At 49.4% G+C, this 27,013-nt stretch overlaps 1 long non-coding RNA gene across 2 annotated transcripts in view; it reads right to left on the bottom strand.

Moving 5' to 3' along the window:
- Positions 1-951: 951 nt before the first annotated feature.
- The window catches only part of LOC138684193 (uncharacterized), a 49,869-nt gene continuing 23,807 nt past the window's right edge, over positions 952-27,013 (bottom strand). Inside the window, exon 3 of one of the 2 annotated variants that reach the window (XR_011323568.1) lies at positions 952-1,429. This is a non-coding gene — a long non-coding RNA (uncharacterized lncRNA). Of the gene's footprint in view, positions 1,430-1,466; positions 1,724-27,013 lie in introns of those variants that run through there. The other variant, XR_011323569.1, reaches the window with a different exon arrangement.

The following is a 27,013-nucleotide window of genomic DNA, read 5'->3' as shown; positions in this document are numbered from 1 at the left end:
TGAGTCTTTCTAACATCACAGGAAACCAAATGCATATAAAAGGGCAGGCTGATGTTAAAGAGTATTTGATTTCTCTTTCGCATACTTTATCTTCACTACACAGGTATCTAAATCAGAAGGCCTCTCTCCTGTTGGATAAAGGTGGAAAGGACCTCACACCATGTTATTGAAAACCTGTACTGCAGCCAGAGTAGAAGGAATGGACTCCTGGATTCATTACACGCGAGTGAAAAGAGCACCAGAACCAGATCAGGGAAAGTGGACAGCCACAGACTGGGAAACTCAAATTTCAGCTAATATCTGAGACCATTGAACTTTGAGAGAATGAAGAACCTGAATATTATAATATCCCATTTGGTACTAGCAGTAGGTCAAGAGAATTTGGTTTTACAGCTTATCCAGTCCTTTGGGCAAATCCAGAATGTTAGTGTAACCGCTTGTCTCCCGCCATCTGAGCTGGCAGACAATCCTTTAAATTGGGGAATATTACCTTTCTAAGAAAGAAGAAGAACAACAATGGAAATAGGGTGGTTAAATAAAATATTACATGGAACAGGATCCTCCCTTACTGGATGGCTGGCAAATCTAATTTAAACTTCGACCACTGTTGTCATTATTACAATCATACTTTGTGTTGTTTTAAGTTCTATCAAGAGACTGGTTTTACAGGCCATGGCTAGAGCATATGTAACGATAAAATGAAGTAGTGAGACTTATGAGACTCATATGAAGAGATCTCATAGTCTCAAAGGGGGGTGTATTGGCTTTGTGTGGCAAGGTTTTGGTAGCGGGGAGGGGTTACAGGGGTGGCTTCTGTGAGAAGCTGCTGGAAGCTTCCCCTGTGTCCGACAGAGGCAATATCCCAGAGCCTTTTGGCCTTTTCATAGCTATCTTTTCTTAGGATCTTAGGTCCGTAAAGCAGAGGCCAAAAGATTCTGGGAGATGCCTGGGAGGATTCTCGGGTGGATCCCGGAGGAAAGAGCTTCCTCCAAAGGAGAAAAATCATCCGGGGTAGCCTCATTAGACAAGTCTGGGGCTGCTACCTGGGATCTCAGGTCCTTATAAGAAAAGGCCAAAAGACTCTAGGAGACGCCTGGAAGGAGTCACAGGGGGATCCCGGAGGGCAGAGCTTCCTCCAAAAAAGAAAAAAACCTCAAAGGTAGCTTCCTTGGAGGAGTCTGGGGCTTCTACCTAAGACCTTAGGTAGGTAAAGCAGAGGACAGAAGACTCTAGGAGATGCCTGGGAGGAGTCTCAGGTGGCTGTCGGAGTTGAGAGATTTCTCTACAGGAGAAAAAAAAATGTCTTGAGCTACTTACTTGGAGGAGTCTGGGGCAGGTAGCTGGGATCTCCGGTCCCGAACACAGAGGTCAAAACATTCTGGGAGACGCCTGGGAGGAGTCTTGGGTCAATCCTGGAGGAGAGAGCTTCCTGCAAAAGAGAAGAATCATCTTGGGTAGCTTCCCTGGAAGAGTCTGGGGCTGCTACCTGAGATCTTAGGTACGTAAAGCAGAGGCCAAAAGACTCTAGGAGATGCCTGGGAGGAGTCTCAGGTGGCTGTCAGAGTTGAGAGATTTCTCTACAGGAGAAAAAAAATGTCTTGAGCTACTTACTTGGAGGAGTCTGGGGCAGGTAGCTGGGATCTCTGGTCCCGAACGCAGAGGTCAAAACACTCTGGGAGATGCCTGGGAGGAGTCTTGGGTCGATCCCAGAGGAGAGAGCTTCCTGCAAAGGAGAAAAATCATCTTGGGTAGCTTCCTTGGAAGAGTCTGGGGCTGCTACCTGAGGTGTTAGGTAGTTAAAGCAGAGGCTAAAAGACTCTGGGAGATGCCTGGGAGGAGTCTCGGGTGCATCCCGAAGAGGAGAGCTTCCTCCAAAGGAGCAAAATCATCTTGGGTAGCGGCCTTGACGAAATCTGGGGCTGGGCATCCCCTGGGAGGCGTGACCAGCCTGCGGGACCAGGAGGCAGGTCTTGCTCACGTGCTCAGGGAATAGCCGATCGCCAGCTCTGGGGTCAGGAAGGAATTTTCCCCCGGCGCAGATTGGCACTGGGCCCCGGGGGTTTTTTGCCTTCCTCTGCAGCACTGAGCAGGACCACTTGCCAGGGCTCCTCCGGTCCATTTTGGCTAGGTTACTGCCTGCTGCTCGTGCACCACGAAGATGGCCTCTCGTGCCCTGCAGCTAGGGGGAGGAAGGCTTTTTTTCCCCCACGGTGGGCTAGCAAGTGTCCCCGGGGGTTTTTTGCCTTCCTCTGCAGCACTGAGCACGGCCCCTCGCCAGGGCTCCTTTGGGCCGTTGTGGCTAGGTGCCCGCTGCTCGTGCTCCACGAAGGTGGCCCTCGTGCCCCGCATCCGGGGGGAGGAAGCTTTCGGACTCCCAGGCCGGGCTCCAAGGGATGCTCCCGGGGGTTGCTTCTTGTCCTCTGTAGCACTGAGCACAGCCCCTTGTCAGGGCTCCTCTGGGCCCTTTCGCCTAGCTCCCTGCCTGCTGCTCTTGCACCTCCAAGGCACCGCTCGTGCCCTGCCTCTCTCGGGCTCTCTTGCCCAGTGCAAGTCTGGAGCGGGAGCGGGAGCGAGCTCTGCTCTTCCCTTAGCTCCATTTCCCCAGGGCTTATGGCTTGGGCAAAACAGCCTGTGCTTGCAAGGGCTCCAGGCTTGCTGCCCCATCACGAGCTGCCACTTTTCACCTCTCCCTGCACGCAAATCAAGCGCAGGGCCGGCACGAGAGCGCCTTTTGTGCATCGTTGGCCAAGAAGCACAGCGGCGGAGCAAGTTGCCGAACGCAAAAATACGCTTTTCACCTCTACCTGTCATACTTTGGAAAATACCCCACGGTACCACACACCTCCTCCTCCTCCTCCTTCTTCTTCTTTTGTGTGTGGTCGGTCCTGATCCTCATTCTGCACGTTCTCACTCTTCAGGAAACAGGGACTGCTTGGCCTGTATTCCTCCTGCTACTTTCTGTAGCTCTGGGACTTGCCTTTGCCAGGATGCAAAGGATGTTTTCTCAAGCTCAACTGAAGAATGCATCAGCCTGCTCCTGGCTACACAGGCACATTGTGTTAAGGCTTGTGAGCATCAGCTCTGAAACAGACTCAGAAAAATAAAAATAATAGCCTGTTTCCACTTGCAACCTTTGTGTTATGTGTCCTTCAAAGTGGTTTTGGAGCTGAAACCCCCCTGGCGTTTCAGGCAAATAACAGTCTCGTTGGTATTTGACTTATGGTGAGCACAGGGAACAGAGCAGAGTAGAACAGAACAGAATAGAATGGAACAGTTCAGCTGGAAGAAACCTACAACCATCATCTAGTCCGATTACCTGACCGTTTCAGGGCTGACCAAAAGTTCAAGCATGGTATTAAGGGCATTGTCCAAATGCCTCTTCAACACTGACAGGCACGGGGCATCCACCACCTCTCCAGGAAGCCTGTTTCAGGGTGTGACCACCCTCTTGGCAAAGAAATGTCTCCTCATGTCAAGTCCGAACCTCCCCTGACAGCGTGGTAGCAAGTGTCCCTTGGTGCCTTGGTAAGGAACGGTGAGGAAACCGTGCATGCTCTCTACATCTCTGCAGAGTTCCTGCAGAGGGAACCAAACCCCTGTCTTTCACCTCTGGCATCACCACAACCAAAGGAATGTCTGTGGCCTACATGCCCTTATTTACATAGTCTGAAGGTACAGATCCATTTTGGCACCAACGCACAAAATGGCAAGGAGACTACCTCTCTTAATCTCTCAGTACTCAAAATACTAAATCCTAGAGGAAAAGGAGACTTGCCAGGGTTTGAGGTAAGATCCGAACATCTTCCCACAAACCGAGGTAGGCAAAGAACTCTCAGAAAGGTTCAAGTCACAGGTGAGCTGTGGAAGTTTCACCCATGGCTGAAGCGCCTTTGGTATCCCATACAAACACGGCCAACGCGCGTGTTTAATAGAAAGGCTGCGCAGCTGGGTTTCAGTGGGACAAGGGGATGTGACGGCAATAGCAGCAATGGGCTATTTTGACAGTTTGGAAGAGCTGTCTGTCCTTTGCCTGGCTGGGCTTTGGTCACGGATCCAAATGGTCCACGTCTGAATACGACCAACCTTTCCTTCCACCACACTGGGGTCACCTCTGCGCACTTGTTTCTCAAAGCCTGGCTTACTTCCGTGGCGGGCTCTTGGCACCCACCATCCCAACCTATGGCTCTGGTTACACTTTGGCTTGCCTCCAGGCTGCGGCTGCCGAAATCACCCCCCTTACGCCCCACGAAAAGGGGTTGTGTCCAGCCACATCAAGTCCCTGCTCCTCCTGGCTGCGGGGCTGCATAGGCTTTAGCTCTGGCGCAGAGAGGGGACGGCTAATAGGGGCGGTCTCTGCGCTGCACGCTTGGTTCCTGCCATGGCCCGAGAGAAGAGGAACAGCACCAGGCTTCTCCTTGTGAGCCGAGTGGCAGAGCAGGCGCCAGGGACACCCAGCAGCTGGGCCCAGGGCATGGCCGCCAAGGGCAGGGAGAGACCCCCGGGCCTCCCGGGCACAGCCACAGCCCGTGGAATGATTGCTGGATGGAGGTGACCTGTCGGTATGACACACGCCCCTGGACCCCCCCCCTCCCCCAAGGGAAGGTGAACCTCCAGGGAGGAACGCAGTGCACACGTAAAGAATCGGTTCCGTGGTAGCTCCCTAAGCAACGTGACCTGCAACTTTAGACGTCAGCAACACCAGGGGAGCTTGGTACGCTGACTCTGAAAAGGAACACGGAGGGTGGAGCGGAGCCGAGACCCCGTGGCCAGGCTCTGTGATCGCAGGGATAGGGAACCGGAACGATCGGAACGAGAACGCTTGCTCCCTGCATTGAATCCACTGAAGCAAGGAGGTAACACAATGGGGGTTCTGTTGAGCTAATGCCCTACACTTCTGGTTTCTATCACACGTGCCCAGTTCTGGGGTACTCACACGCAACAGCAGGTCCTTTGGGTGAACTTTGCTCATTACAACACCAAAACACACCTCCACCCCCAAAGTTACCCACCTCCAAGGTGCGACCACCCCCCCACTGAGCACGCGCTCTGAATTTTCTCTAGCATACACCTTTAAAAGCAAAGTGAGAGAACTTTATACCAATCAAAGGAAAGGTATGTATGACTAGAGTCACTCAAGCTCCACCGAAAAACTCAGAAAACATAAAAGGGCTTAAGAGAGGAGAAATGTCAGGGAAGACACCATCACAGACAAGTCGGGAGGACATCACTGACTTTTGGGATCGCTCAACGGGCTGAGCCTCTCTCCCCCCCCGCCATAGGGTTGCCTACTGTGTGAGATTCGAACACTCGGCTGTACTGAGTGCTTCCCTGGGAAACTTAGAATTCTTTAGAGCTCTTTTCTTTCATCACTTAACGCGCTTGTAGGCAATGGTATTGTCACCTGCACGTGCTTTGCAGACAGTCTATTTATCACGGGCAATCCAAAAGCACCTGTACCGTTGCGTTAATAAACTGCGCTGCTCATTCATCTAGTCGTGATGAAAAACAAAAGAAAAGAGAAAGCCCCAAACCCAAATGTAAAGGAGCCTCAGCGCCGGAGGACGAGCTCTCCTCTCTCAAAGCAGCCTGGGGGAACCACGGGCAGAAGAGGTGAACCCAGCCCTGGGCTTGGGGTTTGAGGACCCCTCACCGCTTCCCCAGCCACCCTCCCTGGGTGGAGAACTGCTGCAGCACGTTGAAGGCAGACAGCAGGGCCCAGCTCTGCACCACCAGCGCTTTGCCGGGACACAGGCAGCCTGAGCAGAGCCTGGTCCTCCCCGAGCACCTCACCGCAGACAGCCAGAGCACACCCAGACACCCAGGCATCCTCCACGTGGAGACCACTTCCCACCCCAGCTGGCCAACGCAACGGGCTGCCTACCTTCTTCAAGGATGTCAGCAGTTTGATGCTGACGAAGCCCATCTTGTTCTTCTGGACATGTTTCAGGAGGAAAGCATCCTTGGCCAGGTTCTCGTCAGAGAGGTGGAATTCCACCTGGGACGCAACCCTCCTGACCAGCTGCCGGTCAGGGACAGAGTAGCTGCAGTCCAAGAGATCAGCCCCCAGAACATCGCTCGCATCGCAGAAGCTCCCGGCAAAGCAGCAGGGACACGGGTGTGACTTGGTGGCCTTTGGGATGTGCAGCACTGCCCGGTCCCAGCCACAGCGGTGCAGATGGCAGAGTGTTGAGGAGCGGGGTGGCTCAGCTGCGCTCTGAAATGAAACGGAGTTTTATGGTTTTAGAAGCGCGCTTGCCTTCACGCCCCCAGCATCGGTCCCTGCCACAAGTTACGCAGCAGATGGCCTTGCGCAATCTTGCAGCCAGAGGTGCCTCACCAACAGAGCGCCATCTCTTTAATTAACAGGATACAGGCCAGGAGAGATCTTTGGCCTCCGGTTCACGGCAGTTGTCCTGACTCCCCCAGGCCACACACTGTTCACACAGCGGGAGCGAGAGGCCTGTGTCCTTGGTACCAGGGGGTCCTTGCTAGTGCCGAATCCTCCAAGCACGAGGAGGGGATGTACTAACCCCATCCCTGGGGTCCCGTAGAGCGCAAACAGCCCCAGCGCCCCGACACCGGACGTTGGGCAGAATCCAGTCCTTTTCTGGGAGCACGCGGCGGCGGGTACCGTCTCCTCCTGGGTGTCACGCACCCAGGGAAAGCGCCGCCCCCTCCGAGGGGGATCCAGAGCTGCTGCTTTTCCCATCAGGAGACTAAAAGACCTGACAGCACTACTGGAGCGAGGGCTGGGGGAAAGCGTGCCACCGAGCGACACCGCGTGACCTTCCTTCGCGCCCTCGAGGTCCTTTTTCCTATTTCTGCCTCGCTCCGGTCAACGCAGCAAACAGAAGCACGGGCAACAGTCGCAAACGCATTTGCCATCTGGCGCAAGGAGGCTGCGGCTGCAGCTTGGTCCCCGCTTGGCTCGGCTGAATCAACTTGTTCTTCTTCCCCCACCGGAAAAATACTGTTGAAAGCAAAGAGGATTTGCACCCGCAGACCCTGAGAGCCGCTTGTAGGCCCCGGGGGCACCCCAGCCTCACTTAACCCTTTCCCTCCCCAGGAGGAGCTGGGGAGGCTCTTGGGGGTGGGGTGGAACACAGGGAGCCCCCGCATTCCTTCCAGGGAGACGCCAAAGAGTCCTTGGCAGCCAACAGCCAGAAGGGACCATGGCGCGGCCACCAGTGCAGCTCCCACTGCCTGGGCCCTGGGGCCCCCCGGCGCCCCAGCTTTTCCAGACATTCGTGCTCCCCAAAACCTTCTACCCCCAAGGTAGGGACCGACCTCAACCCCAACCCCTGCAGCCCAGGGACGCTCTTGGGGGGCAAGAGCAGAGGTGACCGCCGGCCATCGCTCCTCTCTCTCTTAGGCTCAGCCAACCTGTGCCGCCTGCCCGCGCGGGAGCAGCCCTTCCCTGCAGCCCGGCCACCCCAGGCCCCCCAGGCACCACCAGCAGGTATGGCACCCCAGTCTGCTCTGGCACCTTCCCCATCCCCATCACACCCCTTCCCCCGGCACTTTTCACATGGGGGTTCACCAAGCCCCGGTGAGCATCCTTGCCCTCGCCCGGGCGGCGCGTGCCCAGGAAAGCCCATCTGCAGAGAATTCCCCAAATATTTGGGGCCACCTCTCCCGTTTCACCTCCTAGATGCGAGTCTCCTCCCCGATTTGCAACCCCGTCCCACCGGCACAGCAGCTCACCCCGTGGGGATCGCCCCGGCCACAAGCTCCCCACGCCCCTGGCCCAGAGCTGGGGGATGTCGGCCATCGGGGCCGGCTCGGCGGGTGCCCCTGGAGAGTCTCCCCGCCCCAGCACGGCTCCCCCTCACCCACACAGGGCTGCAGAGGGCTCCATGTGGCTGCCTCTTCGACCCCCGCGTCTTCCGCATCCAGTGGACAACCACCCACCTGCCTCCGCCGGCCACCGCCACGCTCGGCCAAGGCGCCGCTTCTCTGCCGGGTGCTGCCCTGTGGGGTCCCGGGGGCTGCGGGGCCCCCCTGGCCTGGGCAGCCCCAGGGACCCCCCAGGGCCAACCACGATACCTCGCACCCTACAAAAATCAGAGGAGTGGGGTGGCCCCAGCCCCTCCGGTGCTGCTGACAGCCATCCCCGGCTACCAGCACATCGAGGGGCAGCTGGCGAAGATCAACATCTCCAGCACGGCCACCCCTGCGGGGGCACCCCCGGGCAGCGACATCCCCCCGGGGAGCGACGTCCCCCCCAGCCAAGCCCTTGGAGATGCCCTTGCTGTGGCTGAGAAAGTGGCTCTCCAAGAGGCCCTAATGCTCTTTGATTGCTCCCTGGGCGGGCTGGCGGTCAGCCAGCATGCTCCCAGCAGCAGCCCCATGCCTGGGGACGCTGGCGGCACCGGCGCAGCCACCCCCCACCGCGACTTCAGCTCGCTCTCGCTGCCTGAGGAGATGCTCACCCCTGACTACTGCATCCCCGAGCTCAGCGACGCCATGCTGAGCCTCAAAATAGTCAACGGCGGCGGGATGGAGCCCCAGGAGCCGTGGCAGGATGCGGGGATGGACCTGCCACCATCCCCACCTGCCACGGCAGGCAAGCGGAGGAAGAGGCAGGCGCAGAGCTCCTTGCCAATGCCACCCAGCAAGCGCAGGGCTCTTGCGGCCAACGTGGGGGTGTGAGGGGGGGGCGGGGATTAGACAGGGGTGAGAGGGATGGAGATGGGGGGAGTGGGGGGTGGGAGAGGAGGGGGGTACTTGTTGAAGGGGGGGCCGGGGAGGGGGGTAGGGAGGGGTTAGACCAGCTTGGATGGGACCTTTCCTCTTGTCTTTTCAATTAAAAGCTCCTTCTCCAGAACCGCTCCATGCCTGTGTGGGAGGGGGAGGGAGAGCAGGGGGCACCAAGAAACAGCACCCAAGAGGTGCAAAAGCCCCGCTGAGCCCCAGATCCGAGCCGGGGAAAGCCCCGAGGGGAACCGAGCCACCCCCAGGGCCGAGTCACCACCAGCAGGGCAAGCAACGGTGGGGCGGGATGCGGACGACTCCCCTCTCCCCTTCCCCAGGGGGAGCAGCCCTTTGGTGGGGAAGCCAGGACAGACAGCTCCCTGCAGGACTCACGGACACGGCCCCACGCAGAAAGCAGCACAGAGCCCCTGCAACAAGGACAGACCTCGGGGGCCGGGGGGGACACGGGCACACACGACAGCAAGGGCTGCAAGGCCTTCGTCTTGAACACCACCAGCGTCCCCTCCAGCGGGCACAGGGCTCGGTGCAAAGCCCTTCAAAGCCTCAAGACGATCATGGCCTTCCTCGGGTCCCACTGACCTCAGCCCCGGAGAGCCCAGCGCTGCCTCACTGACACAGCAAAATAACCCCAAATCACCCCAAGAATGGCGAGGGAGGGAGCTGCAGGCCAGGCAGGGACCCTCCTCCACTTGTCTGGCTGCACCTTGGGCAGCTGCAAGACCATGAAGGGGGGAGAAAAAATCAGAAGGAAAAAAAAAAAAAACCAAAACACTGCACCAGCCAGAAAGTGCCTGGAAACTTTATCAAATGGTACATTTCAGCTTGGGGGCTTGAAGATTTACACCCGTTTACCAGTAAAACTCTCCCTGCATGCTGCAATTTGGTGGGAGCAAGATTTGTGGGTATGTCTGCACCCAAAACGCAGCAGTATGTGGCACCCTTTAACTGGTGTTCTTCCCAAGCCCATTCACCTTTGCAGAAAAAGGGATTGTCATCCTGCACATGGCACAAAGCAGGACACACGCAGCCCATGGTGGCTGAGAGGGTTATAAGGGAATAAATGCATTGAGCTGGTAAATTCAGCCACCAGCACTTGAAATCAGACAGTGAGTCCCAACTCAAGAAGCGCTCGCTCTCCTCCCTGCCATCACACCTCACCATCCAGCTATTAAAGCCATGCCATTGTACCAGCTGTCCCAAGGGTGGCCCACAGCATCTGCCCAGCTTCAGCAGGCACCAAGGCCAACCCTTACGCTTCCCCTGCCTGACCCTGACTCAGCTCCAGCCCTTCTGGGGCAGCCCGTGCAACTTGCCATGAGCTGCTATTAACACTCACGGGCCCAGTGACAGTACTGGATTTACTCCAGTTTATGTCAGGATCAGTGAGCTCAGCCAGGACATTCGGATTCTTCCCATCCTCCCACCAACCTTATTCATAAACAGGGGTTTGTTTGGTTTTTTTAGTATTTTAGGTAGATGTAATTACCGTGAAATGCAGCAAGAGGTCAGCAGGCTACATCATCACGCAGATGGTCCAGGAGATGAGCCGTGGTGAGCCGGGAGGACAGTCAGCCCCTGGAAACATTTTGAGACAACCAGAGGGTCGGGCTGCTCCAATACAGCTCTCTCACTCCTGGCTCTGGAGCCTTCATCTCACATTCCCCACATCCCTTCGGCCTTTCTAATCACAGGCTTTAAGGTCCCTACATACGTCAGTGAGCAAATATTGATTTGCCTGCACTGCCTACAGATCATAATCTAACTCCACGCACCTTAAAGAAGCTCAGCGCACACTCCACGTTCTTACAGCTGCTTTGATTGCAATTCAGTCTCTAGTACAGTACCCTTATTTATAATGCCAGGGCTTCAGCGTGGTGCCTCAGGCACTCTAAAATTATTACAGGGCCCTTTTGACTTTCAACTCCCTTCTATTCAATTCCATTTTTATTTGTCAGCAGAGACTCCCATTGACCAGCAGTGGAAGCCAACCATGCACAGGCAGACGGCGCTACTGCATGTTAAGCCAATCCTATAGAAATTACTTGCACGCGGCTCAACACGACGGGTCATCTCAGTTTGAATGAGAAACGCCGGGTCTGGAAGAGCAGGTGGCAGAGTGCTCCTGGGTGCAGCTTCCTTGGAGAGATGAGACATCCAGGCTTGGAGCAGCACCGGGGGTGCTCAGCTGCAGCCCCTCGACAGTGCCATCCGTCCGGCTGATGCAGCCATCGTTTAAAAAAACGGCGAGGGAAAGCGACTTTAAGAATCAGAGCTCCGGTGAAATCAAACTTCAATTATTTACCAAATCTCACTTTTACAGTCACCTAGCAGCAAACCAGTTTCCACAGCTGGTACAAAATATTAAAACCATCAAAATATTTAGACATACCATACAGAATGTATGGAAATACGCTATCAATTCCCCCCTTTCTGTTTGAGGCTACTAATTCTTTTAGTAGTCTCACTTGAACATAGCTTGTGTCACAGTTGCGCACAGCATTCCTTATCTCCTTCCATTCATTTATGCTAACATTAACAGGCTGTATTTAAGAGAAATGCTACTAACTTAGACAAATCTTTAAGTTGACAGCTTACTTAGCTGTATTTAGGAATACATGAACTAAGCTACAACCATGCTGTTTTAGAAGAAGGTACCTTTCATATTCCTGGGTAAAAAAACATTATATACGAAGACATTCTATGTAAATTTTATTTAATGGCTATATCCTTTCAGCATTTTTTTTAATATAATGACACCATTTCTTCAGCTAGAGAAAACAGGGAATTGCAGAACTACAAGAAATGGATTCCTGAGGATGACAGGGAGGTAAGTATTTTGTTAGCGAGTTATTGATGGTTTTATTTGCTTTTTTCTTATTTAATCTAGTGATGACTTTCCCCTTTGCCTGTTCTCTGCCAGGATTCACTCTAACAGCTGGTGACCAGGCAATCACACTCACTCAGTAAGTTATCAAATACCAGGGGTCTTCGTTTGCATAGCCATGTTAATCTGGTGTTCACAGCACATCCTTCGGTTCACTTTTAATAAATAAATCCCACAAAGAAAATAGCAGAGGGGAAGGAAGGTTGCTGTGCTGCTTTCCAAAGCAAGCAGTAGCTCAAGCAGCCTCAGAAGGGATGGTTCTGCCCCCTCTACTGAACAGAACAGCATCCTCCTGCGTGAGCACTACTGCTGCTTTCACGAATAGGCCCTCTGAAATAAGGTGCTCAGTGTAAGGGTGAAGAAATCAAGCCCCAAATCAGTTTACTGCTGGGCCAGTTCCTGGCTTTGCATTTCCCACGACAGTCAAAAGGAAAATGCATTCCTGCGCTCTAGAGACAACAGTTTTGATTTTCAGGCAAACTTTTTTCTCCTGTACCACCAGACCCTGGAGCCTCATGCATGGTTAGACTTTTTCTAACCTTGACGCATCACTGCTATTGCAAAAGCTCCAACAAATTCCTTTTGCTCTCTGTTCAAGGAAAGTTTCACCAATCTCCAGGAGAAGAAAACAGCAGCCCCAGTTTAAATCCAGCCTGCGCTTTCTCTGCGCAGACAGTATGAAAGAAAAAACAAGAGGTGAAATGTAAGCCCAAGTACCGCTGGTTTCCTAACCGACTAAAAGCACGAAGACCCCACCCTTGAAACAACACAGTAAATGACCCTGTGACAACAAGCACAATCCCACAGAGGTCACCATATGCAGAAACACATCCTTCTTTCCCCAGCACCTTTTCCCTTGGCCCCCTCCAAACGCTGCCCGTGCGGGCTCCAGCTGTCTCCTACCTCTGAAGCACCTTCTGCCACAGCAGCAATGTTCTTCTGCAGAGTTCGACACCTCTGTCACCCCAACCTTAATCACAGGATAAATAAAGGGCCTGACAAAGTCTACAATGGGTCCATCTTTCTCAGCCTTGTCCTCTTTGTTAAGCTGCGGGGCTCTTTTCTGAATGACATTTTTCTAAGTACAGCTGGTAGATGAGTGTTGGAAATCGGTGCCAGGAGCTGGGGCTGGAAGAGAAGACAGGATTTTTGAGCTGGAAGGCGCGGGGGCCTGGGAGGGGGCAGAAGAGGGGCTCTGCAGCAGGGCGAGGGGCTCTGCAGCGAGGGGCTGCCAAACAGGGCAAGGCGCAAAGACGCCTGCGATGACGACTCACTGGGCAAGTCTGTATTAGCGACTATAGTCTCCGTTATCACTCCCCTTCCACCTTCTGGAAGGAGCGGGGCGGGAAGATTCTCCCTGTGGGAAGCAGTCTGGGACAGGACGTGGGGGAGACGTGGGGTTTGCAGAAGGGCTCTGAGCGAGCAGCAGAGGCTGCCGAGGCAGTGGTGCATCAGGAGCTCGGGGCAACAGGGGCAAGGCCTTGCCCTCCGTGCTGTGCCCCCACACTTACATCTGGACACCTGTGGCCAGGGCTACACTTGGGGCTGGAGTACGCAGGCAGGAGCCCTGCTGCCACCTCACCCCCTGCTTACACACCTACCCCACGCACAGCACTGCTGCCTCCTTCTCCTTACCAAGGAAGCAACAGCCATAAGCTACCTCTCCAGCACGTGCAAGCAGGGCAGTACACTTTGAGACGCGTTGCCTCTAAAAACATCCCAGACAAAACAGATGCCACGAGCGACAGTGTAACTCTCTGCCTCCAAAGAAGCAGGGTACTGCTGAGACTGTCCACTGCACACAGAGAGAGCACTTTCCACCAGCTGTACCAACACACCCTCACCAGGTATTGCCTGTTGATTAATTACTTGCACTAGCAGATCTTCCCCACTGTCGACTTTCGGAATGTTGGGCCATTATGGGACTTGGATTCCTCCCATTATGAGGCAACAGCATCTTTTTAAAGAAATAAAAAGAGCACTGCTAAATGGGTACAACTACCTCTTATATTACTAGAGTTACCACAGAACGCATCGTTGGTAGAATTCCACTCAGTCTGGTCGACTTACTCTGCCGATGATTTTTTGAGCCCTTAACATCTTACCAGTTTGCTGAAAAGGCAGGGGGTTTTTTGGACAAAAGCCCAAATAAAATACTTCGCAGTCCATGTAATTCTCAGCCTTCCTATGTTCCTATATGTCTCCTTCTCTAAAGCGGATAAATAAATCATGCATTTGGTTTTCAAGTAATGCTATCAAATGCCAGACAGACATCATCTAACCCAAGAACCCATTAACTGACCCAAGCTTTGCTCCCCACGAGACCAAATGTTTTAACAGACTCAAGATTTAAATGCATTTTATCAAAACTGTAACATAAATACCTATGTATATATCTCATCCCTTCTGCTCTGAACGGGACCAGGGAAAAACTGAAAAAACTTAATTCCAAGAACTTACTCCAGAGCTGTCTTGTGGCTCAACAGGCTGATTCACAGGTCAAAGAAACTCACAATGAAATAGCACCAGAGCTACTTTCATTCTCCATTTCCCAAGAAAGAGTATTGCAGTTATGTTTGCCAATATTCACTGTTTACACCAATTAACCAAACTTCCCTATTATTTATAGCTTCTTGGGGTACGGTTTCATCGCTTTTACACATATGCCCCTCTGCCTCACGCTAGAACCATGGATCCTACTTGAGGTTGCTCACAGAGTACAGTACGATTTCACCTTAGTACACTCAGAAATATCTTTGTGAATGATATTTCACAGCATGCTCTTGCACGTCCCCTTCAGTTAGCAAAACATCATTGATACGCTCTACGTATCTGTATTCCTAAAGTTGTCCTCTTTATGTAAAACTGATTTTAAGTCAAGCTGTTATGCAGCTGTTCCATAATTAAATTGCATACCATAAAAGCTGATGTAGAAAGTATTACCACGTTGCAGAACGTAAATATTCATAGATTAAGCTTGTTCTCCTTAGCTTGAGAAACTAGGCAAGTTAGAGATCAGGACTTCTAAAATTAATCAAAACCTTGGCAGATGTATTAACAAAAATAAAGCTCAGTGTTTTAAAGAAAATAAAGAGTCTGCTTTAGTTCAAGCTCTGCTAAAATTACCTGATGGATAGGTGCCTAACGTGCATCCTGTGCCAGACACTCTGTATGCACAGAGACCTTTCTTATACACTTTCTTAATTACCTGCATTGCTTATCAATATTCACTCGTTCATACAGGCATACTCATTTAAAGCAACTTATCTTTGTAGGGCTATTTTCATCACAGCTTGCTTTGAATGCCGTCTCATTGGCAACATCAACTGGTCAACCCTTAGGTATACATAGGATTCCCACAGGTACCCGCACATACAGAATCTGGCATTCCTGAGACAATGCCTGTGCAAAGGCTAACGAGGTGGGTAAAACAGTCTCATCTGGTGCATCCAGGATGGGTGCTGCATCCTCTATCCACAGCATAGACAAACACAGGACTAAGATGCACGCGATACAGTGAATTTACTGGGTGAGAAGGGAGAAAGCGGAAGAGGATTTGCCTTCTGAAACTGGACAGTACTCTTCTCAAGAGCAAGAGCTGCCGCTTTTATTAACTGTTTTCAAAAATCTGCAGCTAAGAGGACTCCTTTGAGCTGAGTACTTAACAGTCCTTCTCCACTTGGACATACTTGACAAATACAAGTGTCTTGCCCCTTAGGGTGTGTTTTGGCTTGATGGGGGATTTGTTTGTTTCTCCAGAAGAAATTACCAGGGAGTAGTAAATGTCAGCAGCTCTTCAAGTATGCTTGGGTGTTTCTGCATGGTTTGTAGCCCTGCCTCCAAAGGAAAAACACATGCACACAGTTTAGCATTGAAAATACTTCACACTGTACTGATGGCTTTTTTTTCTTCTGAATCTCAGTTCGTAATTGTTGGAAGCAAGTTTTCTAGTCATAAAGTTAGCTGAGCTATTGGAAAAACCTGCTGTATATTATCTTTACACTGCTATCCACCAGCATGGAACTTACTGTCCTGTAACTACATACCTCAGATTATAAAATACATATGCATGTGTTCATTTCAAATGATCGGTTATTTATGTCATAGCTGAAGAAACATATCTCAACGTGAGAAAACAAGGATACACCTACTCACTCAACTGCAAGTTGTAAGCTTCACTGCAACACACCTTATAGTTTTAGTTTCTTTCCAGAGGTGAAGATGACAACAGAAAGGCTAGAGTCCAATGCTGCTTTTGCCTACCCTGAATGTTATTTCAAGTTATTGCTCTGTGATTAATACAAAGCTTACACAGCGATACGGCTTGAAAGGCTGACCATCTTTCACGCACTCTGCAGAGTGTGAGGTTTTGTACATGAATCATAGAGAAATGGGAATCAGCCCAGGTAGATCAGTGATTTGTCTGTCACACGCACAACAAAGTGTTAAGAGGTTAATCTGCAATTTGTTTCATTTTTATCCTTACATCTCCACCACTGGTAAGCCAGTTGGGTGAGATCCTTCATTTCTGTAATTCCAACTGTTTTACACTCTACTCAATATTTCCATCTCTAAAGATGGGCCCACTCAAAACAAACAACTGATTTCCGGTTTTAAAAACACTTTTTTAGTTTTAAAACATCTCTAAGTTTTACAGCAGTCCAGTTGTATGTGCAACTCCAAAACATCCCTTGCCTGTAAATCCACCAGTCTGATGCTCATTTACATCATAGGTCTTTCACAGAGCACAATGTTCCTGAGGTGGGTACAATGCAATATGTGCCAGTGTAGACTCTTTTCCATTACCAGGGAAGGTAAAAAGATGCTTTAATATCACTGAAAATTCAGGCTGGATGGAAAAAACACACAAGCAGAAAATGCTGATTTCAAAAATGCCAAGGCATATCCTTTCATTGCCCACGTGTAAAAAACCCATAGACCAGGTATGGCTATGGAGATCTCTTCCTCCACCCCACTACTGCCTAAAAGGACAACGGGCAGATTTTTCACACTGCTTGGGACCCACAAAGATCTATAATTTGCTATTATGTTTCTGCATTCAGCCTCTGCATTCTGCGGGAGCAAAGAAATGCTCCTGCTGCCTTGCAGCCCTGCCACTCCACAACTCCCAGGACACCTCAGAGCTCTGCACATCCACATCGGTTCTCCTTGGGTGGACATTCCCAGAGGAATTATGCTGCTGTGAGCACACAAAGCCACGTAATCCAAGCCACTTGAAGGAGACACAAAACAATTGTACAATTTCTCCTTAATAAACAGTCCCTCTGGACACAGAAGTCACAGACTGTCTCTGCTTGGCAGCACGTGGGATAACTGCGCATCAGTCACATCCTACATTTTCTCCGTGTTGTTTCTTTCTTTTGCGGTACTTGCAGATATCCACTGGGGAATATGGTAATCCCAAAACACTGCTGCCTCCATGCTACACGGTTTCACCATTCATCAACATTAGCTGTGTTCATGCATGATGAAGTACTGGCTTATTTGTACACGAAGGAAAGACAAAGTAGGAAGTTTGTGTACTAACATTTTACCTGCCCTGGCTTTGACACACCACACCCTGCCCTCTTCTAGAACCACGGTAACGAAAAAAAGCTATGCAAAAATGACACGTACTCTCTGCTTCTAGTCTGCTTTCTTTTCCCCACCATCAAATCCCTTCTCAGAGATATGAGAAGACAAGCAATGTAGAGAGCACCTGGAAGGTTACCTTACTGCTGTTCCAGCAAATTATATGGCTGGCTGCCTCTGGAAAACGTTTGGGGAGCTGCATCAACATGCAAGGAACCTCAAAAGGAGGAGGGAATTTTTGACTGCTCTAATTGTCACTCTGTCCTGAAATTGAGACCTCCAGCACAGCAAAGACCTCTGACACCAAACAAAATCAGCAATGAACAACAACCAAGATGGTTTCCCACACAAACCTCAGTCCTGCCCCTGGCAAACTGCAGGTAATTTGCTTAGAGAAGAAATTTTCTTAAGCTGTCAACTGGGCAACAAAATTGCCATCAAGGAAAAAACAAATGCAACAGTATCTCCATGCAGATGCCAAAAAGAGAGCACTAGGTTGTCTCTAGGAGAAGAACCAAGAGAGACGCTACAGACTAGGTTCATTCAGTAAAATCAGATGACAGCATCTGACTTCTCCTTTATCAGTCTGATACACACCTACTTACTCCTAACTTACAGCGGACAGAGTAAATACGGTTTAAGAATTACTTGTTCTCAAATTTCACTTATATTCTTAAAAGTACAGGACTTCGGGCATAAATCTGCCACACAGACATGCCTGTTTCCCCTCTGTATTCAATCTAAAAGCAGCCTTTCTTGAAATGATCATAAATTACACACTCATATTTGGCAGCCTGTGTTAAAAACAGAAACCTACCTCTTTTATACCCCCCGCAACCTCATAAACTATTACATTCTCCTGGATCACCTTATTAGTACTCATCTATTAATAGCAGACTCCACAAACTCCTCACTCCTCAATTAATGTTGCTCAGCCAAACATCCCATGCTTGAAAGGGCTCAGGATGACTACGGAAACCTCTCTGTTGCAGGAACTAACAACCCGGAAAGATACCTTAACGAGGCCAAGAAGATCTCCTCAAGTTTATTAAAAAAAAAAATTGTGCTAACTCGTCCAAATGCTTGCATGAATTTGGACCAGTTTCTGTCAAACTTCCCCTTGTTCTTGTTTGCCTAGGAGTCACTCTTAGATTTTAACCCAGCCACCTTTGCACACAGGATTCGTTCAGAATTGTAAGTTTCCATTGAAATGCAGAAAAACCTTGAAAGCTAAAGTTATTTCCATCTTCCATACAGACCGGTACGCTTGTAGAAAAAGCTCCACTGTCCAGAAGGCTGCTGACCACAGCCTTCGTTTGCAGCTTCAACTACAGCCAATCCAGATCACTGAAGGTAGGACAAACACTCTGAATTGGACTCACAACATCATAAAAAGTCAGGGTAGTAAGTCAAGCACATGCCAAATAATTTACTTTTTACATATATGACTTCATTCTCCACAAGGATGAATCAGCTCAGCAGCAATCTCCTACTAGTGGCAAAATACAAGACTAATACATAGCAGTAGGTATCTTGCAAGTGCCACCAAAATGTGAAACACAAATATAGGCAACTTGCTGTATACAACTGATCACAGACTCTGGCATCTGAATAATAGGAAGGCGAGCTGGAAGCTCTATGTGTTACACCACCCGCACAATTCTCCCACCAACAGGGCTCCTCTCTTGCCTGAGAACGGTAAATTCACACCGGGCTACTGCAAAACTATTGCCAACAATTGAAATGAGAAAAGGTTGTGGTATTTCATTAGGAATTTTAAAAAATGCCATCCATTAAATATAAACTGTCAGGACTTCATTCTTTCTGTCTCAGTGTTGTTCATTGAACCCTTCTTTGCTTTCTTGAATAATAGCCATGACGAATTTTGGGAAGGATGCAGAGAGGATTACTTAAAGTATAGCGAGGGCTGTGTCCCGTGCCAGAAGCTTTAAAAAAAAAAAAAGAAAAAGAAGAAGAAAAAAGAAAAGAGAACTGTGGCAAATGGAAAGAATGACAACTTCAAATCTGCAAGCGCACAAGTGATCAACAAATGCTGGTTGATAGCCTAATGTGGTGAGTAAAGCAATCACAGTACGCCTGCTTCTGCCATGACAAGGGCCAAATGAGAGAACAACCATCAGCCAGGTGTCATGGGCAAGCCATCACTTCTGCACAAAATTAAAGTACCATGGAAACAGGCTGAAGAAAGAGAAATACACAGAATGACAGTGTGGAAAGATGCCCCTCTGCCTTACTTCAGATGTTCATCTAGAGGAAGGGAAGGAAGAAAACAACAGCTATTCTATTCATGATTTCCTGCTGCTGCATGAGTGCCTGAACTGGCATGATAACATCTTCTTCCACCCAGGTGTGCCAGAAAGGGAATGCTGCACACATCAGTTACTGAATTAAATTAAATAGATGCAAGTAAGAAGTTCATAATCTCTTCTGATCTCTAAATCACTGCTATTTTGTGGATAGGCAAGGTCAGAGTCTCCATCCCTGTATTTCATTTCATCTGCAGGCTTGGAGTCCATTTGACTCTCACTTAAAAGTTATTCCTGATTTCACTCTTGAACTGAACAACGGGGAAACAAAAACGGACTTCTTGCATCCCTAGCCCCATGGCTACTTGCAACGAATGGTAAAAGGATGGTCACAGTGCACGTTTTTAGGGTTTTATCTGCCATTTGACAACACTTCCAGTTACCCACTGGTCAGATAAACACTAACATTAGACACTGCGTAGAGGTCTGGCTTATCAGAGCTATCGCTCCTCTGTCATTGGGTCTTCTTGTCCACAGCTTTTGTAGAGCCACAGCAAAACAGCCCTCTTCTCTCCCGTTGCATATACATAATGGGCAGCTACACTCATCAGCTAGTCACAGACCTGTGGCACATGAAAGAGGAGCTGGGCATGACCTTCAGCATCAAAATCACCCGCCTCCATGCTCAGAGCAGTGTGGCAGCCCGCCCCCCTCACTGAGGAGCGAGGCTCTGCAAGCCAACACAGAGAGAGGGGAATGCGCTGCCTCCTATCATGGACGCTACCCTCACACCGTCATCAGTTTTAATTGTGATTCTCCTGCAGCAGCATGAACTACTCCTATCAAAGAGGTAATGACAACAACAAAACTTTTGAAACCAACTTCCTGTATTCTACACGAGAGTGAAAAATGCGTGCTTTCCTCCAAACGATGCTGCTTGGTTTTTTCTTCCTCCTCCTTTTTTCCCCCTTTTTGCTTAGTATTCAGCTGTGGGTTTTGCATCTCCTCAGAGATGAGCACAACATAGCGGGTTCCTCACTGGACCTGTTCATGACAAACTTCACTGCCAGTTTCTAATGCTTCTTCTAGCAGCTAAGTTTTGTCCCTCAGTATGGTTTCAGGCTTCCCACCTGGCTGAGTTGTTGCAGTGTCTTCATAGGTCTCAACCTACGATATTGCCCTGGAAGGACCAAAATTCCCACTTGCTGACACTAGAGAGGAAACTTGCAGTCTGTGACAGGCCACAAATCCTCCTCTCCTATCAGGGTAAAAAAAAAGCAGGTACTTGGTACCACACGCCCTGCTTTTCCAACATATGCCACCTTTTTCAGGCTTCTCACAGAGCACAGCACTTGAAGAAGGAAGACAATCCGGGGCTGAGTTATCCTGCAGGACCACCAGCATCTCTCAGCAGGATCCTGGCCTGACATTCATGAAATGGTCCAGGGCTCTCCCTACCTACACATGCACACACACAGAAAACCATCCATCTACTCTCATTCCTCATTTTCCTTTCCATGGCATTCCCATTTTTGCTGTCACAAACTAGGTATCCCAAGGACAGTGTTGCAAGGAAGGTCCTTGGCAAAGCTGGTTCCTTACACGACTCTTTGGTAAGGACTATGACAAACCACTAAACAGGCATGTAAAAAACACAAAGCACGTGATTCTGAAAATCATGCATTACCATTTTTCTATGCATTCTTTTCATGCTGCTTTGCAGTGTACATTTTCATATTGTGTTTTAACAGTGAGATTGATTTAATTGGCAATTGTTTATCTAATATTGCTAGTCTCCTACGTTATTACTATTTTTACAGGCATCAAAAAATGCTGATGAAAATGTTTTAAAGTTGAAAGAACACCCACAATAGAAGAAAGTTCCAAAATCACCTGAGAAATTTCCAAGGTTTACTTTCTTCCTCAGAAATACAACAAAATAATAATGATTTTCACTGCAATTTCATTTAACTGAAGTCTGTTTCCTACCTTGTGAAATGGGAAATAAGTACACCGTTATTCTCTGTGTTAACATACTACTTCCAATTAGCTGTACCTTTATATTAAGTTTAGCTACGAGACATTTACTTGCATGCTTCTAAATATACAGTTGGGTTATTTCATTTTATAATCCATGCTGCCTGGAAACTACAGAGCCAGAATTTTTTTTTTTTCTTTTTTTCCCCGTAAAGAAGAGTTTCATTTTAAGAATATATGACCAAGAAGAATAAAGCCGAGAAGAAGAAATTTCAGGAAATAGGTATAAAATGAACTCAGCGATCCTCTCTCAACTCTCCATTGGTTCTATTGAGACGATCTTCTCAAAGCCGCTTCGCAGGCTAAGTTGGCCATATGTCCACACTGCCTAGGCTGCAGCAAGGCACCAGCCTTTGTTCAACAAGCAGTAACGCTTTGAAAATAGTGGGCTTTTGATGGCACTTTCCAGTTGGCACTCATATGTAGTTTGGATGCATCTTCTGGATGCAAGCCACCTGAAGCATCGCTAGTCAATGTACCCCTGGAGAAGAGGCATAGCCCAAAACACTGTAGTTACATGGCCAGGTCAGCACGATGCTATAGCCAGTGTGGCCCAGAAAACTAGAGGCAACGATGCCTCACCGTAACCAGTCATGATGTCATCTCAACACGGGCACCAAGCAAGGAGGTTGCTGATCAGGTACCTGCCACTGGGCTTCACAAGACTAAACTAACACCTGGGTCTTGACTGCTTACAAGTTCGGGACAGACAAAAGCCCTAAAACACGCAGAAATCGTAGACCTGATCAGCGACACTAGCATAAATGGAATGCTTATGGCAGTCATCCCAGGAAAATGCTAAGTGCCACACAAATGGACACTATCCTCCAGTAGATGCTACACAACAGGGAACCCGTGGACATGCCCAGCCCAGCCAAGGATGGCCTTCTGTCAGAAAGCGACTGTTAGTTTCATCGCTAAGTCAAGGACAAGCCAGATGGCTGTAGTTTCACACACCTGCACGCTCCAATGCTGACATTGAACAGGCTGGTGCCAAGCGAGGAAGGCCACAAGGTAATGCGAGTTTAGTGCAGGCAGAGGATGATGACCACCACCCTCTCCTCCTGGACTGGGCAGCTCATCCCAGACCTGGCACTACTCCAGACTTTCTGCCAGCTCAGTTAGCCCACAGCCCAGTCCTGCAAATCCAGTCCTACCAAGGGATGCTGGTGTCACTCTGCCAGAAACAGCCTGAGGTGACAGGCCTTGGTTCAGTAAGAATCGCAAAAAAAAACAAACCCAAAAACAACAACAAAACCAAAATCACACAAAATCCCACACACAACATAAAACTGGCACAGGAGCTAGACCCCTGCATGTGAACCAGCTGGTTATCCATGACCACGAGGAGGTCACCGCAGGTCACCTCGGCTCTCTTACCTGCAGCTCTAGCTGTCCCGCACAAAACAGCTAAACCCCTCCTGCCTTTCCTGTCTTGTTAGTAACATCCCACTGAAAAACAATCCCTCCGTGGTCACCAGAGAACAGCCAAGGAGGACACGGGGCAGAGCCACTTACAAAGGTAACAGTGAGGTGGCCCTGGGGTCCGCATGGTTACAGAGAAGTCAAGTATGGCACAAATGCTCTCCAAGACTAGGCAGACCCTAGTCAGGTGCTGTGGAATAGCAAGGATCCCTCGCAGCACTCAGCCTTTCTGTACTGGGGATGTCAAACAGCATGAACATGGGTGCAGTTGTCTAGCCAGAGCTACAGCCATGGGGACTTACTCTACAAATTGCACATACTTGGCCCTCAAAAGCCAGCATTTTGTCTCAGAGTTCAACAAAGCCATTGTTTATCTCAATGTGGTCACATAGCAATGTGGTCACCTCCTCTGCAGAAAATATCTCCTGTTCGAAAAAAAAAAAAAAACCACCACAGATGGTCGCTGTTCATGCTACCCATATGAAATTTTGAGTCAAGTTAGCTTTTGGTGCTTTGTTTCTATCACCAGAGTCCTTGAAATTCCCACAGAAGTATGAAGGCACTCAGAAGAGAACAGAGAACTGGTTGATTGATTACCTTGCTCTCCATCTGAATTGCACTCCATTAGCTAATGTCATTCAGCTTGTGACATCTTAGTTGCCTTAGGCATATACTGGTACAGCCCTGCTAAAGGCAGGTGCTCTGATAAAACTGCACGGATGAAACTGGCAGAGAATCTGCTCTCACATCTGAGGCCATGCCTGGGCCAACAAAACCAAACAAAAACAGAGAATTTTAGAAGCCAGCTGCTGGAAGTATTTAACAGGTAGTTCCCAAGAAAGTGTCTGTGGACAGAGGAGTGTCATTAAGATGACTTCACCTTTGACAAGACAAAGGAAAAGTAGAATCACATTTTGCACATCAATAGACACACAAATTCAGCAATTGAAAGATTAATTGCTTATTTGCTTTCCTATCACTTTGTCTTATCTCAGGGCTGGAGGAAATACACTAGAAAATTTCCCATGTAGTATTTTAGGCCAAGTTCTCTGTTGACATCAACATTAGTAGAGAGTACTGGTTACAAATAGATGCCACCTTAGTCTAGTATCTCTGCAAAGATCAAAATTTAAGCAGTATTTTTTAAGACCTAGAGAAAGCTCAGCAGGACCCCCAGAAAGCTTCTGCAGAAGCAACAAGCAGCAACCTCTGTGACCAGGCTTTGATTCAAAACAGATCAAAGCATTTGGCTGACCCTGGAAATAAACTAATGCTTTCTAAGGCTACAGATAATCCCACTAAGACCATTACCCAACTCACAATGAACTGATAAAAAAGTTTTCACTGCTTCTCTATGGAAGTTGTCTCTGTCATTTGCACTTCCCCTCCCTCCTTAGAGAAAACTTGTTCAGACAAATTTAAATTACACTTGCGGACCTGTATTAGTATCTCGTCACATGAGTTTCTTCTTTCCTATCATCTGAGCTGTCAACTCAGTGCCACTTTTCTTCCAGGACTGGGAGATGAAGCTTGCCTTTTAATAAACTTCTCTATGGAACACTCAACTCACAAAACACTCCGTTTACAGAGGAAAAAAGTTAAAATATGTTATCCTGGTTTGTCTCAAACACAGATGGGGAAACGCTCCAGAGAAAAATCCTAGCTGTCAATCTGCACTGCAGACCTCTACTTCGTACTGATGTTAGAGGGAGTTCCACCCAGCAGATGTGTGCAGACAATGCAACAAAACTCTGCAATGCAGACAACAGATCCGCAATGCAGATCAGACGCTAGGATTTTACTCACAGGGTGATAATTCAACTTCGCTGTTCCCACTACAGAATCACAGAAATGCTGAGGCTGGAGGGGGCCTCTGGAGATCATCTAGTCCAACCCCCTTGCTCAAAGCAGTGTCAGCTACAGCAGGTTGCCCAGGACTCTGTCCCATCATGTTCTGAATATCTCCAAGGACGGAGATTCCACAACTTCTCTGGACAACCTCTGCCAGGGTCTGGCTACCCCTCTGTTGTGGTTTCAGCCCAGCCGGTAACAAAGGACCACGCGGCCGCTTGCTCACTCCTCCCGCCCCCCTCCGGTGGGACGGGGGGGGGGAAGACGGAGGAGAGGAAAAAACCAAACCTGGAACCTCGAGGGTTGAGATGAAGGCAGTTTACTGGAACAACACAAAGAAATTGCAACAACAACAACGGTACTAATGAAAAAGTATACAAAAAGAGTGATGCACAGTGCAACTGCTCACCACCCGGGACCCGACGCTCTGCCACTTCCCCCACCGAAAAGAAGAGCACACCCCCCGGCCCGCTCCCCCTTTATATACTGAGCATGATGTCACATGGTATGGAATAGCTCCTTGGCCAGTTCAGGTCAGCTGCCCCGGCTATGCCCCCCACCTCCCAGGTTCCTGTAAAAAACATTAACTCTATCCCAGCTGAACCCAGGACATTATCCACCCCTTATTCTATACCATCTACATCATGCCCAATCGACCACTACCACTTCCTTGTCTTATATATATAAGTATATGGACTTGCGTCCATCCCCGTCGCCCCCCCGCACACACACACACACACGCAAATGGTATTCCTTTAGCGTATGGGCTATCCCTCTAATGTGTCCATTGATTTTTAGTCCATGACTTTGGGGCTCCATCTGTTGTAACAGTTCTTCAGGATAAGAGAGATGGTGTGAGATGGTGGGTTGTTGTATGCTGCCTCTGGAACTTGTGGCTAGTACATTTGGTGCAACTCACGCCCTTAGTCTGCAGGTCGAAGATGTTGATCTTGAGGAAATTGCTGGGTGTCAGTTCAAGTTCTGTCGCTGTTGTACTTGGCTTAGTTTCAAAGTCCATCCCGCAGTCATTTGGGTAATTCTTACAGTAATACCCTTGATATGGCATATAGACACTATAGATACAATGACATGCATTGGCAGGGTATTTAGCAGTTAGGTATCATACAGCCCAATTCACTGGCTATTCTCTCCCAAAATCAAATCTCCCTGAGGTACACATCGAACTTCCCCATCCTTCTGCATCACCCACCAGGTGTACCCAGGTTCCTGAGCAAAAACAACCCCTTGAATGGGTTTGCCTCTGTTTGAGGGAGGACTAACCCAGACTGTCTTTCCTAACATACTCCTCATGCGCACTACAGGGACTTTATCGCCTTCTACAGTATGTGGAAGTCTTGGTTGGGCGGGGCCAGCCCGATTGGCGGATCCTCTAGTATTAACTAACCAGGTGGCTTTTGTTAAATGTGTATCCCAATGTTTGAAAGTCCCACCCCCCATCGCTCTCAATGTAGTTTTCAGCAGTCCGTTGTATCGTTCGATTTTTCCAGAGGCCGGTGCGTGATAAGGGATATGATATACCCACTCAATGCCGTGTTCTTTGGCCCAGGTGTCTATGAGGTTGTTTCAGAAGTGAGTCCTGTTGTCCGACTCGATTCTTTCTGGGGTGCCGTGTTGCCATAAAATTTTCTCTTCAAGGCCCAGGATAGTGTTCTGGGCAGTGGCATGGGACACAGGGTATGTTTCCAGCCATCCAGTGGTTGCTTCCACCATTGTAAGCACATGGCACTTGCCTTGGCGTGTTCGTGGGAGTGTGATATAGTCAATCTGCCAGGCCTCCCACTGTTTATATTTCAGCCATCGCCCCCCATGCGACAGGGGTTTTTGCCGCTTGGCTTGCTTAATTGCGGCACATGTTTCACATTCGTGGATGACCTGTGCGATAGTGTCCACGGTCAAGTCCAGCCCTCGATCTCGAGCCCATCTATATGTTGCATCTCTCCCCTGATGGCCTGAGGTATCGTGGGCCCACTGAGCCATAAATAGCTCACCCCTACGTTGCCAGTCCAGGTCCACCTGAGACACTTCAATCTTGGCGACCTGATCTGCCTGCTGATTGTTTTGATGTTCTTCAGTGGCCCGACTCTTGGGTACATGAGCATCTACGTGACGTACTTTTACCACTAGCTTCTCTATCCGAACAGCGATATCTTGCCACAGTGCGGCAGCCCAGATGGGTTTACCTCTGCGTTGCCAGTTGCCCTTCTTCCATTGCTGTAGCCAC

The sequence above is a fragment of the Haliaeetus albicilla genome, unplaced genomic scaffold, assembly GCF_947461875.1.
Source record: "Haliaeetus albicilla unplaced genomic scaffold, bHalAlb1.1 scaffold_39, whole genome shotgun sequence".
Classification (NCBI taxonomy): Eukaryota; Metazoa; Chordata; class Aves; order Accipitriformes; family Accipitridae; genus Haliaeetus; species Haliaeetus albicilla.
Note: the sequence above shows the minus strand (reverse complement) of the source record. Positions and strands in the feature narration are given on the sequence as shown.